Below are 16,503 nucleotides of genomic sequence, written 5' to 3'. Positions count from 1 at the left end.
TAAAGACATGACCAATACATTTTTTATTTTTAAATCAATTTCAAACTTTCTCTTTTCCTCTAGGTCCAAAGGAATTCAGGTTTATATACTACTTCTCTGTTTATATGGTAAGTAAGAGATAAACAACCCATGGATTATAGTTTTCCAAAATTCAAGATCAAGACTTTGAATAAAAAAATTAAACCTAGCTTCCCATAGTTCAAACCTATCACCATTAAATGTTGAAGGTGAGTTTAAGAAAGTCCACTTGTTTAAAATAATGTTGAAAGTCATCTTCCTTTTAAGACAATTAGTCTTTAAACATGAGTTAGACTCTGATGCAACTTGTTGAACATGTGAACCCCATACAATATGGGGTGAATTGTGGGGGTTTTAAAAACCTTGGTTTAAAATGAAACTATTTTCTAAATCATAATTTAAAAACATTTTTTGTAACACCCATATATAATACATGTCTAGAAATACATATTATACATAACTGTAATGTTGGTACTGAAATACATAAGTGCCTAGTGGCAACATTATACATATTACATGCCCAAAATAAAACTACAAATATGGCACAATATACACAAGGATGCCAAAAATAAATCTAGGAACTAGATCGTTATAGAAAAAGATCTCAAAAGAGATATCTACATAGTGGAAAAGCCATCCAAAATATCAAACAAGTAAGGACATCAAGCTATCTTGTCCCTACCATTCACCTGCTCAGAACTACCTGAAAAATAATTAACAAAATGGAGTGAGATAATAAGCCCAGTGGGTTCCCTATCCTATGGGTCCACTTGGCTCTACAAGGTTCTAATTAACATCCTAACTTAAGTCACAAAGGGGTGTAATACCCTCAAATTTACCCTACCCCATATCATCTTTTAAAGCCTAAACCCTAAGCATACATCCTATACATGTCATCTCATATGCATTGGTTCTTAATGACCACAATAATCCACAAGCTCAAGGCATGAGATTCATATGCAAGGCCTAAGATCCTCTGATCATGTTAAGGTGTGCCCAAGCCACCTTAACCCTAATCTCATCCTTAAGCATCACACAAAGCTTAGAAGATCACTCATGGTATCTCACTCACTCCCTAAACCCAATTTGGATGGTGAGTCCCCTTTGAAGAAGCTCAAAGATTCATCTGGTCACCCAAGAACCAAACCCTAGTTCTTGACCCTCTTTTGGCGTATACAAGTCATGGTTCACCATGGATATTGACCATTCCATTTAGAACCCTTCAAATACAAAGTTTTTTCAGGCTTCATACCCTTTAAACATCTCAATTTGATCCTTGCATCTCAAACCCTAATTCATTTGGCTTTAGTTCTTGATGAAACTTGTGGCTCAAGAAACCCTAGTTTGAGGTTCCCTTGATCATTGAACTTTCTCACTGTTTACCATAAAATCACCCTACCACTCATTCAACATCATTTTATGTCCACAACAATCAAAATTCACCATTTAAGCATCCATTCAATCCATGTTACAAGTAGTTGGTTTGTTCATGATTTTTCAACTTTCAATGCTTTGATCCACCCAACAATTTTACCTAAAATCATCCCACAAAGGTACAAATCTTATTTCCCATCATGGTATGATCATATGAACTCACAACATCCATTATTGTTCCTTGGAAATCAAGAAATCACAAAAAACCCAAATTAGGTCATGTTGCTTGGTCATATTTTGGCAAGAATGACCTATGGGAAGTTCCAAAGACCATAACTTTCTCATTTTTCAATATTTTTGAATTCCACTTCGAGAAAAATGTCCTAAATAACTTCCTCTCCAACTTTGTTTCAATGTCCAATACCTAACTCATTGAGTAAGGGGTTCAATTTTGCTATTGTCCAAGCTAGTCTAACATGCCCCCCATGCCCTAAAAATAATGTCATGACCACTACTTTGACACATTGCCATTACAAACCACAAAACCTTTTGACCTGGTTCTTTTTGAATTCAATTAATATCATGGCAATTAACAAATGGCCAAAATTTGAGACAAAATGCACAAGCCAATTTTGTTTGGCCTTGGTTCAAACATGGAGGTTCATCCTGATGTGCAAGACATACCACATCAGGCAGAATTTGAAAATGGATGCACCAAGTCCTCAAACCATTTCAATATGATCCCAATTTCCCCCAAACATACTGTATATGGTATTGTGGTGTGATTAAAGGTCAACTTACAAGCCAAAACCTTACAAATCAGAAAACTTGACCCCATGTGAAAAGTGGAATATTTCTCAAAATGGCAAAAAGCAAAATTTGTAGTAGACCATTTCAATGCCCTTGGTTGTTCCTAAACAATGCTAAGGACCAAAACCAATTGATATGAGCTACAAGCAAGGTCATGACACAACCATTTCATGTTCCCCTAAGTCAATCCCAAGCATGCTTCGAGTCACATGTGATTTTTGATCAAACCTCCACATTCTCCCTCAAAAACCATCCACACACCTTCCCTATAAATAGGTGAAGGTGTTCCATCCGAAAACCAAGCCTCCAAGCCCCTCAAACCTCTGCTGAACTTTTCACCTCAAGCGTCAAAAACAGAACATCATCTTTTGAGTTTCAAAGTGTTTTAACTTCAAATAACCATCAAGAAAACTTCACTAACCATTACTCAACTTTCTAAACACCTAACTCACCTTCTCCAAGCTTCACCTGAGCTAGGCCATACCATTGGAAATCCTCCCTGAGTTGTTTTTGATAAGGTAGTTCTCTTCACCCCCATCATCCAAACAAGTTACCATCTCCCTCTAAATGATCCTCTGATCATTTCCCTTAAGTTTCCATCTTTTATTAGTTAGTGTTTAGAATTTAATTTTTGAGCTAGGTCAATTGTGTTCACCAGAATCATGGTGAAATACTCCCCACTCAGAGCCAATCAATGGCTCATGATTGGGGAGAATGATTTGTTGTTGATCATACAAGCTATCTTGATGCTTGAATCTGATTGAAAACATGTTTTTCTAGATTTTTATTTTGAGTGGTCGAAGGTTGAAGACGACTGTTTCAAGCATTTTTTGAATTTGAAAAAAGGCGGTGTCTTATTTTAATTAGTTGGTTGGCGCGCAAATCCCATTTTTAATTTGTTTTTATTATTTATTCGCTTCAGTGCGTTTCTTATTATAATCGGGCCAGTGGCCCAGTGGGAGAGGGGGTTGATCCCCTCATGACCCCAAGGTCAGGGGTTCGACCTCCAACGTCTGCATTCTACTTTATTTTTGTTTATTTCACTTTCCGCTTATTTATTTTACCATATTTATTTCCATTTTCATTTTATTTTTTAACCCCCTTATTCTTATTATTATGAAAATATGTCCAACATAGACCCTCTTTATTTTTTCCTCTAGTATTTTATTTTATTTTATTTCAAGTCATTTGGTTATTTTTTGAGAGACTTATGAGGTCTTGAACCTTAGGTCCAATGAGATCTACTTTTGTCATGATGTTGGTTTGATTAGGGTTGATTGAACCTTGCTTGTTTCAAATCTACTAATGGATGATCAAATGTTCATCCATGGTACTTTGAATCATGGATAGGTTACCCCTACACCAACTAACTTGGGTCATTGGACATGTAGATAAGGTTTTGCTTTGTTAACTTGAGATTTCATCTCATACACTATTGTTTCTCTTGATTATACTAACCTATTAACATTATACTCATTTGTTTATATCACTCGCTAACCCTTTACTAGTTAATATCATACCTTGTTATTATAACTTGTTAACCTAACAACTCAATCGATCATAACTTCCAACCTTGGGTTAGCTATAGTCTTCCTTTTGTCAATCTATTGATAGATGGACTTGAGGTTGAATAACTTTCATTGTTACAAATCTATGGTAAGTTGATTCATTGATCATCATCCATACTTTGCATCAGTGATAAGTTATCCCTTGATGCGCCATATTTTGAATCTATTGACCTAAGGATAGATAATCCCCAAGTGTTGGTCTGTTGTTCATAATCTCAACCTAACTTAACTTCAATAACTTATTATTATTAACCTTTTGTTATTATTATCATTGGTATATATCATTGATATTTACTTTTATATCATTTCCATTCAAATACTCATTATTATCACCATTGTATAAACTTCATCATGCATGTTTATTTACTCGTCTTTACTTTATTGTTATCATACATTAAAAACAACAAAAATATGATAAAATTATAAGCCAAAAAATAATCCTATTCACTTAATTCATTTGGACTTAGAGGATCTCATCCTAGGACTTTTGCTTGGGGGCCTTTACCATTACTTTTTGTGATACTTTCTTTCAAACATTGGGTTTCATTTGTACTTACATGTTTGTTGTAAGAATGGCATCATGGCACCACCCTAAGGGGACATGTTTGTAAGACCATTATCTTTTGTTTAGCTTAGGTCACTTCTTTGCACACACAAGGCTTTCTCTTGGGCTACCTTACAATGAGCTCTTTTATCTTTCTTGTTGGTTACTTTGCATTCATGTTGAACATGCTAAATTTCTTAATCAAATAAATAAACCCTTGATTTAATGTCAAACGACTTTTTCTTAATCAAATACAAAACACTTAATTGAAGGAAAATTGCGATCCAAAACGCAGCAGAAATTAAAATTTTTCCTTTAGTGATCCTTATGAATGGGCATGATCAGTGATAAAAACCATTACCTCTTGTGGCGATTGAAACCTTTGATGCATATCTAAGGAGTGATCACGAGCGTTGAATGGTGACAACACCTCTACTCAGTCCACACCAACGAATTCCTTCAGTCTCAGTGCTAGCTGCTACGAATGAAGGCTTTGAGTGACTTAGAGAGAGAGAGAGAGAGAGAGAGAGAGAGAGAGAGAGAGAGAGAGAGAGAGAGAGAGAGAGAGAGAGAAATGAAATTTCATCAAGTGAAATGCTTCTACACAAGGGTTCTATTTAGAGAACCACTTGTGTGAGTTGCAAGCTAAAAATACCACTTAAGTGTATGTGGCCCCATATCTCATGATATACCAAAAATCACTTAAGAGTGTGGTACCTTACCATATTTCGTATTCTACTTAAGTGCACCATACCTTACGATGTTCTACAATTCACTTAAATGCACCGTACCTTACGGTGTTCCTTATTTACTCTATCTCTCATCAATCCGTCCTTTTATGTGTGACCCTGTAGGTTTTCGTGACATTGGAAATTATATTAAATCACGTATTTAACATAATAAACAGTGAGTGATATCTAGCAACACATCACTGCTACCCAAGACACGAAAATGTCATGTGATCTGACAAATCCTTTTTGTGATAATACTTGTGTGTACAATTACCCTTTTACCCTTATGTCTATATTGAACATAAGGCATAGACCGTGTCATCCTTGTCCAGTTCAATATTGGGTCCTTAGACATTTATCCTGTTACGCAAGATGGGCAAATTCCATTTAGGTCACTCATGTCCCTCAACATGCTTCGTGGAGTACCCATTAACTATCTTTATGGTCATCCAGTTATGGACAATGTTTGATCAACAATAAAGAACTCGACTCTACATCTAGGGTCCATTATGGTTTCAGGTCGAAGGGTGGTATACACCACTATCACCATGAGAATAACTTATGACACTTTGCATAACATTCTACGTAGTATTCTCATAGCAGGTCAATCCAGTATAAATATTACTCCTAATATTCATACCCATGTTTAAGACTTGATAACTCCTTATCCATGATCTATGAGATGTAATCATCAGTCTATATACATAATAGTCTTAATGCTTTAATGTTATCCCACTTCACAACAAAACTCGACTACAAATAATTTAAGAATATTGTCCTTATGTTTAATGGGATCTCATGATTAAGTCACACTTGATACATTAAACGGACTAGCTATTCTAGGGACTTTATTAAACAAACATAATAAAGAAAAATCCTTTTATTATCAATAAATAACTCGATACAAGTATCAAAAGTATTGGCCTATAGGGTTTACACCAACATTAATAACTATGATTAGTATTGTGCACCACGAGCCTTAAGTGATGGAGAATGAGTGAGAATGGAGCATTCCTACCCTCACTCGGAATATTTTGGACACAAGATGCTTAGTTTGTTATCTAGAATATTCACCTCTGCCCTAGACTTTAGTGCAATCTAATCATAAACATTCTTTTCATAAACCCTTATTCAAGGTAAAATCAACATAACCCATCCCAAAAACCTTTTTCTCAAAGGTAAAGTCAACCAACACACAAACATTTTCCACTCCGAGCTACGAAGCTATGATTCCTCATGCCCGATGAGTGATACATAGGCACAAGGGCCACAATCCTTGACGAGCACCATAATAAAAAACCAAAACCCCTCTCTTTCACACACAATCTTTTGAAAAATAAAACAATAACAAGATATATCACCACATACGTAAAATAACCCAAATGGTTCCCATGAAGTACCATGGACGTAAGGGGTGTTAATACCTTCCCCTTGCGTAATCGACTCTCGAACCCTAATCTCGGTTGCGAGACCGATTCCTTATCTCTTTTTAGCGCTTCCCACACACTTATATTTTTCGATGGTTTTATCCACTATTTCCTCTCGCCTTTCCGATAGAGGCACACAAGTAAAATTCGGTGGCGACTCTCCTAATTTCTTCTTTAAACAAGATGATTATCCAGATTCCTCGTTATCCACGTTTAATCCCAGTGGCGACAGTTGGTGACTCTGTTGGGGATCGAACCCAAAATATCTCATTTCCCTAAGCAAGTCTAGCGTAGTTTGGGTTGTGTTTCTTTTACGTACGTTGGGATTTATCCGTGTTTATTTTTTCTGTATATATTGCTTTTGTTGCTAACTTGTACATATTTTCTTTGTTTGTCTGTTGGTCCGAAATCATGGCTCTGTGACGAAGAAAGTTAGAAGGAAATAATGATTGTAATGAAAAACCTTGTGTAAAAGACTCTTCACTCGAGTATGAGAGCTTGCTTGAGATATGAGAGGTTAATTAGTATTGGTCCCCAAGGTGCCTTCCTCATATGGGTCGTATGATAACCTCACTTAGTGGTAGACTCTCTTAAAGGGATTGATGATCGTCGTGCTTTTAGCGTAAGCATCCTTACCTTTATTAGAGTCTATGACCATAACACCCCCTTTGTATAACATTTGATTATGGCCGTCCTAGACCGATGGTCGCGTAGTTTAGGTCACTGAGGTGTCTTCCTCGTAAGGGTCGATACGAAGATCTCACTTAGAGTAGATAACCTTGATGGAGTGGTGGCATGACAAGTAAATTGATATAAGCGGATGACTGTCAAGGAAGTCCATGACTCTAAGGGAAGTGTCTTACACCCAATATCTCAAAATCCTTATATCACGCAAAGCGAGAACCTTGGTTTACAAAGTAGTCATTAAACGTCACATTCGTCACGATGGTCTGAAACCTTGAACCCATGCCTAAGTTCTGTGGAAATTAATAAACCAATCATTCATTCATATATACATTCATTCATCATCAAACTAATAAAGCAAAACTCTTAAGATTTTCATTTGTTCAAACACATAGTTACAAGACTTTTTTTACCGATAATCATGGATTCCTCAACAAGGAAAAGCACTTCTACCTTCAGATTCAAGAGTCCTGACATCAGCTCATTGAAAGTCCTTTGCTCAAAAGTAACAGTCCTCAAGGGCAACATGTTCAGAGCCAATTTTGGGAACATCGTAGATCTTCTAACCGATAACGTTGACTATGGTGTTGTAGCGGGGTATTCGTTACCTTTAGATTTATTGACTAAATCAAAAGTAAGCATACAATTCGAGTCGCCACCGCACTTTTATTTGTCCAAAGGAAAGGTTAAAAAGCGAACAAAAACCAAGTAAGAAGTTTTATCAAACCAAAAACTAATAAAAATGTCAGAGATCTAGGTAAGGGGGTTGGTTATGAAATGGGAAGGTTTTAAGCACCCAAAACATCCTTATTACTCTAAGGGAGCCTTTTTTGCAAATGTGTGTTGTAGGTTGACATTTGTGAAAATATGTGCAAAAGATTGGGGGGATGAGAAAAGAATATTATATTTATACCTGAAATCTCTGACATTTTATTAGTTTTGATTTGAAAACTTCTTACTTTTTGGGTTTTGTTCGTACTTTTTCCCTTTTCCGTTGGAAACAATAAAAGCGCGGTGGCGACTCTTGTTATTTGATCTCTAGCTTATACATAGCTTGATGATCATGAATTTAACGCTATAGGACCTAATCTCATCCATACTTGTATTGGTTCATCTAACACAAAGTTATTGATGAACTAATTATCCTTAGGATATTGAGACTTCATTGGTCAATGAAAGGGATGGGATAGAATGGGATTGAAGATAAAGAGGGAGGGGAGATGAGATCAATACAAATTGGTCATGGGAGGACTTTTATCAAATTAAAATCATTCATTCATTTTGGGATATGAAATGTATATTTCTTCAATCCCCTAAATCCAATGATTTTAATCCAACAAAAGTCAAATCAACCTTGACCAAGTCCCAAACACATAGTCAAACTTCAAAAGTCAATAAAAATGGCTCAACATAATTTCTACACAATTAATCAATTAAAAATCAAATAAAACTGCATTTAAATTGAATTATGTTTGATCAAAAACCTAAAACCTCTTCAAAACACCAAATAAATGGCCAAGAGATTTATCCTAGGTCAAACAAGGTCAAAGGACCTTAGACAAAAAATTTAAGAATTTTTGAAAAGTCAGAAGTATTTTTAATCAATTAAAAATATACACACAAAAAATTAAATCATGAAAAATATCAAAATTAATCCAAAAAATAATTTTAATTCATAAAATGAAAGAGGAAAATATTTGATTTTTTTGGGTGAAAGTCCCATATTTTTTGGATTAAAAATGAAACTAATATGAATTAATCAAAACAAAAGGATTAAATGAAAAAAAAACAGAAAAATAAAAAAAACAAGGGCCATCTGATCTCCCTCATTAATTGAGGTGGCATATCAGATGGCCAAGAGCGCGTATTCCACATGGTCACTAGTTAAACGCGCTGCAGGCATGGTAATCAGTTTGGACGCGTGAGATTAAAACATTTCAAATGGATCAAATGGCCTGGATTGATCCAGCGTACCGCTGGAGCCCTAGCTCCGGTCATCTTCTCCGGTGAGGACCACCGGACTGGTCCAACCAAAACCTTATGAAAAATGAAAAGTGAATACACTAATTTGAAGGAAAAATGCTCAGGGGCACGAATCTGACCTCAATTTTCTCCAATTCCAAGTATATAAAAAGATACATGGATTCGAATTTTGAGGATCATGAACTGAGTTGCTTCGATTTGACCTCAAAGCAACTCAATCTTCTTGCCTACATTTATAGGACTTCAGACAACCAAAAATCACAAATAATGGTGAAGAATTGAGATAGAATCGAAGAGATGAAGTTTCTGAAAAATCACCTTCGAGTTGATCCAATTCCACTTGATCTTGATCTGGATTTGATTGCTTTCTCTTCCTCTTGCTTGCCGAAGCCAATTGAGATGAAAAGGGAAGTGAACTTCTGGAGTTTGAACTTCCAAATAGAAGATGAAGTTCAAGATCGATTTCAAGAGAAATCTTTAGAAATTCTATGGCAGTGAGGATTTGAATCAGTCTAACAAAGCCTGGGCAAGGTGTTGATGTTGTTTCTGAAGCCTTGAGCTTGTTTAAATAGGCAATGCATTTGATTTTTGCACCACTTTAATTTTGGTCAAATTTGGAACCTTCTTGCATGGGTGCATGGGCAATGGTTTGGGCCTAAGAAATTATGTAATCCACTTCCAATTCATGTGCAAAGTGTACTGAATTCATCATGTGAAAGAATGCAAAGAAGAATGATCATTTGATTTCAAAACTTGCCAAAACACTTCCCACAATGGAGCCATGCGCATGTCCCTTAATTTTGATCCAAATGAAATGACCCTAGACTTTTTGGAAAGGTGAGATCAAGGGGAACAACTTTCATGTTGAACACTTATTCATTTGAAGCTTGGATAATGATGAATTTTAAGGTGGAAGTTTGGGAAATCAAACATATTTGAAAGTTTTCTAAGTCCCGAGTCAAATGTTCACTTCTTCCACCTTGAATAACTTTTTCTATGGAATTAAAATGAGAAACATTTTTTCATAAAAGTTATATCTCTTTCAAAACTATTTAATTTGGTCACAAATTTGACCTCATTTGGATTTGGCATGAAGGAGTTATGCATTTTAGAAGTTGAGGAAAATCACTTGCTCAATGGTATTGGCCCAAAATGACCTATAATGTTTCCTCTTGGCACATGCATTTTCAAGTTGAATTTGAACTTCCTACAAACATAAAATTTGCATTAGACTTATTGAATTTGATCATGAAATTTTAATGGCTTTCATCTCATAAACATTGAGTAAGTTATGGTATTGGGAAGTTGACCTCCAAACTAGGGTTCAGACAAAATGACCTATATTCTTTCACCATAAACAATGACTTTCCAAAAAAAAAATAGCTCTAGACTTAAACATGAAAGTTGTTTGTAATGTCATTTTTAGTAAATTTGTGATTGGAATCATTTTCATATGACAAAAATTGTAGGAGATAGGGTCTAGGGAACCCTAATTTTGGTCAGTTGACTTTCTCTAGTCAAAAACCATGAACCAACTTGCTAGCTTGACATTCTCTTGATCTTTGGGAATCATGGAGGATAATATATGCATAAGATGATGTAGTTTGAAGTATCCCTTAAAATATTTGATCAATTGTTGAAGAAACTTGTTGAATAAGTTACACAAGATACCTAGATGAATTAGGGTTTCCAAGGCAAGCAAACTCCAAACTCTTGATGATTTCTTGATCAAAATAACATGTGAAGATCATGGGGATCTATATATGATGATTAAAGCCAATGTAAACCAATTCTTGATTGTGCTCCTTGCATTGAGGGTCTCAAACCCTAGATATGAGCTTGATGGAGCATAGATGAGCATACACACTACCTAACAAAAGCAACAAACTATACATTGACATATTTTTGGTATTTTGGTTAGTAAACAAATAAAAATGAAGTATGATACAATCAAATTTGCTTGGTGACCTCTCCCAATGCACATCCAATGGATGAGGGGTAAGGAGGATGCCAAGGTGTGATCCCAATGCTAATGCATATGATGAGATAGCATGAGGGATCTTAGGGTCAAAATTGGGGTATTACAGCACCCTAGGATTTCTGCTAATTTTCTCTAAGTGTTTTAGCTTATATGTTTTTCTTCTAAGTGTTTTTCTTTTTTGTACCTGTTTCCCTTATCAATGAAGTTTTGTCTTGCTTTAGTTGTGTTTGAGTGTCTTTTTGAGTCTGATAAAAAGGGGGGAGAACTAATTAAACAGCCTTCTGATGAAATAAATATCTAAGCATCATAATGCACTGCTCACATTCTAAAAATATTACGCAGTCTAAAGTTCTTGCAGGAAGTATCTGAGTAAAACATCTGAGAAACAAGCTAAGCAACATAAGAAGATCTGGTAAAAACCTATAAACCTTCTTAAGTATCAGATTTAGGGGGAGATTGCTTATCTCAGGGGGAGTCATAATACATCTAACTCAAAAATAGCTCTCTGTTAATTATTATGAAGTATCATTGTTTCATCAATAGTCTGAAGTTTTGTCATCATCAAAAATGGGGAGATTGTTAGAACAAGATTTTGGGTCTACAGTTTATCTCTAAGTTTTGATGATAACAAAGGATGAAACATTTTTGTAACCTAATGAATTTCTTTAAGTGTGCAGGACTCTAACGAGAAATGAATATGATGAAACAACATATGATGTCACATTAGTCTAGAACATCTGACTTAGAGTCAAAGGCATTTGTTCTGACTTTAAAGAAAATAATGTTCACAACATCTGACATCTAAAGACTCTGATATTCTAAATCTGAAGATTCCCTCACATGATTAATTTGATGATCCTTGCATCTAAAGAGGGTCCAATTGAAGATCAATCAAGAACTTCTGAAGAAAAACACATCTAGCAACTATGTGAAGAATACAAGATCTAAAAGAAGTATCTGGATTTCACACACTCTGATTCACGCCTAACAGATCAACATCAAGACTTAACAACGAAGTATTCCAAATATGGTATGAATCTTTATATGGAGAAGATTGACTACTCTCCTAAACTGCTATGGAAATGACAATAAACTTAATGCCATTTAACTCCCATCATTGGCAAGATATCAGCTTCAATGCTTCATCCAACGATATCATCTCCAAGAACTATAAAAGGGCCCAACTATCATCATACCAATCACGAAGCAATTACACAAGAATAATGCAAATCAAATTCAATCTTTCACTAATTCTTGTTCTATATTTTCACACGAGTTGTTGCTCTTAGTGTGAATCTTTATTGTTCTTATTGTGTTCAAATTTCTTACTTAGAAGCACTAAACACCTTCGTGTAACTCTAAAATAGTTATTGAATATTTTGTCAAGTGACTTGTGAAGTCTGTAGACTTGAGAGGGATAAGAGATCATTATACTCTTAGACGTTTGTTGTAATATTTCTAGATTATTGGATTAAGTCCTTATTGAAGGAGAAATCACCTTGGTCGAGTGGACTGGAGTAACTTTGAATTTCAAGCGAACCAGGATAAACTTCTGCGTTGATTGCTTTGTTTTTTTGTGTGTGTGGTGTTTGCAAAAGTTTTTATTGTCAGTGAAAACAATTCAAACCCCCCTTTCTTGTTTTTCTCTACCTTCACTCTTTGCACAATGAGAATACGTAGGCATAAGGCTTTGAACCTTTGGCAAGCATCCTAATTATTTCTTCTGCCTTAGGGAACCATTCATATCGTTTATGATTCATATCATCTATCTTCAATCATAACCATTCATCTTAGTGATATATTGTTTCTTTGGATCCAAATACCATTTTTCTTTGGGATTCCACGTATACCCTTTTAGGTCAATTGTCCACCTTTGTACCAAAAGTTGTTTGTCTCGTTGGCAAACATTTAATTCTCTTTGTTTTCGGCCTCACCATGTATTGGTTCATGCCTTGGCCCCACCATGTGTTGGTTCATGCCATCTTTACTATTGGTTTCAAATACCATTTCCTTTATGGATTCCAATAATACCTTTATCGTTTGGTTCCAAATTATACCTTTTGTCACTTCTATCAAATCTTTCAAATCTTCCCAATTAATTATTTCTCTCTATCCTTCCAATCACTTTCCATTATTACGTATTCACTACCTTAATTCAATATCTTCTACTAATCATTCACTCCATGTGATATACTTTCTCTTTGATCCAAATACACTATTTCTTTGAGCTCCATCCAGTGCCTGCCTTTGAATTGAGAGTTGTTTGTCTTATTGTTAAACATTTAATTCTCTTTATTTTCGGCCACCACCATGTATAGGTTCATGCTTTGGCCCCACCATGCATTAGTTCATGCCATATTTACTCTCTGGTTTAGATTTCATCCCTTTATGAGTTCAAACAAAATTATTCTTTGGTTCAAACCATACCTTTATCACTCTTCTTTCATCTCCCACCATTAGTTTTGTGAACTACGGAGCTCTGAATTCCTTATTGAACTATAAGGATACGTAGGCATGAGGGCCATAATCCTCACCGAGCACTTTATCTATTCAATTATTGTGCCTCTTATTCTTTTGTGAGTAATCTTTAGATAGTAACACCCATCCGAGCTTAGAACAATCAAAATGGTTCCCATTGAGTACAACAGATGTGAGGGATGATAATACCTTCCCCTTTCATAATCGACTTCCTTACCCTTTTTCTCTTCCCCCGGGTTTTATCCGTGTTTTCCCTTTTCTTCAGGAATAAATAAAGTTTGATGGCGACTCTGTTCTATCTTAGAGCATGCAATGTGGTCGGGTATATTTCAGCTAGCTTCAGTTGTAAAATGAGGTAATGTTTGGTTGTTGTTGTTGTAGTGGTGGATCAAAGTAAGTATGGTTACGAGAATGTTGTTGGATTTGGTGGTAGCAGGTGGTGAAGGGATGTGAGGTTTTGTAGTGGTGATGGGTGTTAACACAGACATACGGTTTATGGTTGTCGGTGGAGAAAACAGAAACACGGTGGAAGGGGTGATGAGATGGAGGGAGTTGTGGTTTAAGGAATAGTTAAGGTGATTTGTGGTTCGAAGCAGTGAAGGGAAACAAAATGGCGTAGGGAGAGAAAAGATTTAAGTGGTGCATGATGTCACAGTTTGTAATGGAAGAAAAAGCAGAGGTGAGTGAAGTTTGTTAATGGTGATGAGTTGACACGAGAGAGAAGGTAAGGTTCGCCGAAGGGTGTACGTAGACGACGGAGGGGACATGGCGGGAGGAGTTTGTGAAGATAAAGAGACCGGGTTGCTATGTTTGATTGAGTAACAAAGGGAGGACAACTCAAGAAGAAGAAGATCTTTAAAAAAAGATTTTTCTCTTCTTCTGTTTTGAAGACAACCTCTCCTTTTAATTAATATTTGCAATTTTTTTTTTGAAAATAAAGTGGATTTTCCGCGTGTAAACTGTGTCCTCTCCCTCTCCCAGAAACTCATAATTTCATACATATATATATATATATATATATATATATATATATATATATATATATATATATATATATATATATATATATATATATATATATATATATATATATATATATATATATATATATATATTTCAAGCTACTAGGGTTTTATAATTTTACAAAAAAACCTAGAATGCCCCTTGTAGATATTTTTAGTGAGAGAATGACATAAAATTAATTATAACTAATGAAAATCAAACAACTTAAAATAATCAGAATAAAATCAAAATGAAACTACAAGTAAGCCTATTTAATTATTTCGAACAAATTGACAAAACAACAAAAATAAAAAGGACTCAAAATGAATACAAATCGGACGCGAAAGTGCCTGAAAAAATAAAATGAATGCACCAAAATGATCAGCGCAAAATAAACATCTCAAAAACAGACAAGTTTCGATCAAAGTTTGAAATAAAAAATGACCGATTAAAAAGGCTTAAGCTGGTAAAAATGCGACCCCAAAATAAGTCAAAAATATAAAACGAGCATGCCAAGTAAACTATGCGAACCATAGGTTAATAAAACTGACGTCTGCAAGCTCGATTTTGAAATGTTTCACCCGCTAATATCACGTACATTTGATAATCCACTCAACTGATATGTCTGTAGATCTAAAAAATTGATTATGGTTGACATTTTAAGTTTTATGCAAGATGAAATGCATGTTATGTTATGTAGGTGATGCAAAAGTCATAATCGATGTATCGATTTGATGATTCAGGGTCAAAATTGGGGTGTGACAGGAGTCAAGTTGCCTTCTCCAGTTTTGAACAAGACATTACCTGCAAAAACAGAAACAATACCACTATGCCTCTTATCAATGATATTTAAATCATTTCAACAATTTAATTTAGGGCTATTATTTCTTCTCCCATCTCCTAACAAAATTTTATGGTTAATGTTTCCATATCTAGCCTTCAAAATATCCACCCATATAGCCTCGTTCTATACAAGAATCCTCGATTTTAATTTTTGTAGCAAAGCTAAATTGAATTCCTTTATGCTTTTCATCCCAAGACCTCCTAACCAATTTGGCTCCACTTAACCCAGTGAATACACCTTCTCTCATCCGATACACCCAAAAAGAAACCCGTATTGAATTTTCTCTATTTCTCTCAATATCTTCACTGAAGCTTTATAAAAAGATGGTGAATATTGATAAACTACAAATAACTTACTTCAGAAGGTTGATTCTGCCATCTAAAGTTAACAGTTTGCCTTTCTAATTTGCTAGTTTTTGTGTTGGTTTTTTCCAACAACGGTTTCCACATGCTGATGATCTTCGGATTGGATCCTATAGGAATATCTAGAAAAGTAAATGCTTTTTATCTTTGATCCTGCAATACAAAAAAATTGGCCGCTTCCGTCAAAAGATGAATTCTGACATTAATCCCGATAACTCTAATTTTATGAAAATTATCACCTAATCTTGAAACAAACTCGAATAATACAAGGATAGCCTTGATAGACATGATATTCTTTCAATTCCCTTCCCCTATAAGTAGAGTGTCGTTGGCAAATTGAAGCATGTTAACATTGCACCTATTTGAACATTAAAACCATTGAAATCTCTTATTTTTATGGCCTTCCTCACTAACCCTTCCAAACCTTCTGCTATGATCGCAAAGAGAAAAAGGAGAAAAATGATATCCTTTCCTTAATCCTTTCCCTACCTCAAAGTCCTTCATTGGGATCCCATTCACAAACATTGACATCTGACTAGAAAAAATGGTCTCCTCCATCCACTTCATCCATAATCCACCAAACCCCATTTTCTTCAACATGTATCTAAGGAAATCCTAACTCACCCTATCGTACGCCTTTTCAAAGTCAACCATAAATAACAAACATTCGTTCTTAGCTCTAGTTGCATAGTCCACT

This window comes from Lathyrus oleraceus, chromosome 4 (genome assembly GCF_024323335.1).
Source record: "Lathyrus oleraceus cultivar Zhongwan6 chromosome 4, CAAS_Psat_ZW6_1.0, whole genome shotgun sequence".
Classification (NCBI taxonomy): Eukaryota; Viridiplantae; Streptophyta; class Magnoliopsida; order Fabales; family Fabaceae; genus Lathyrus; species Lathyrus oleraceus.
This window is presented reverse-complemented; position numbering follows the sequence as displayed.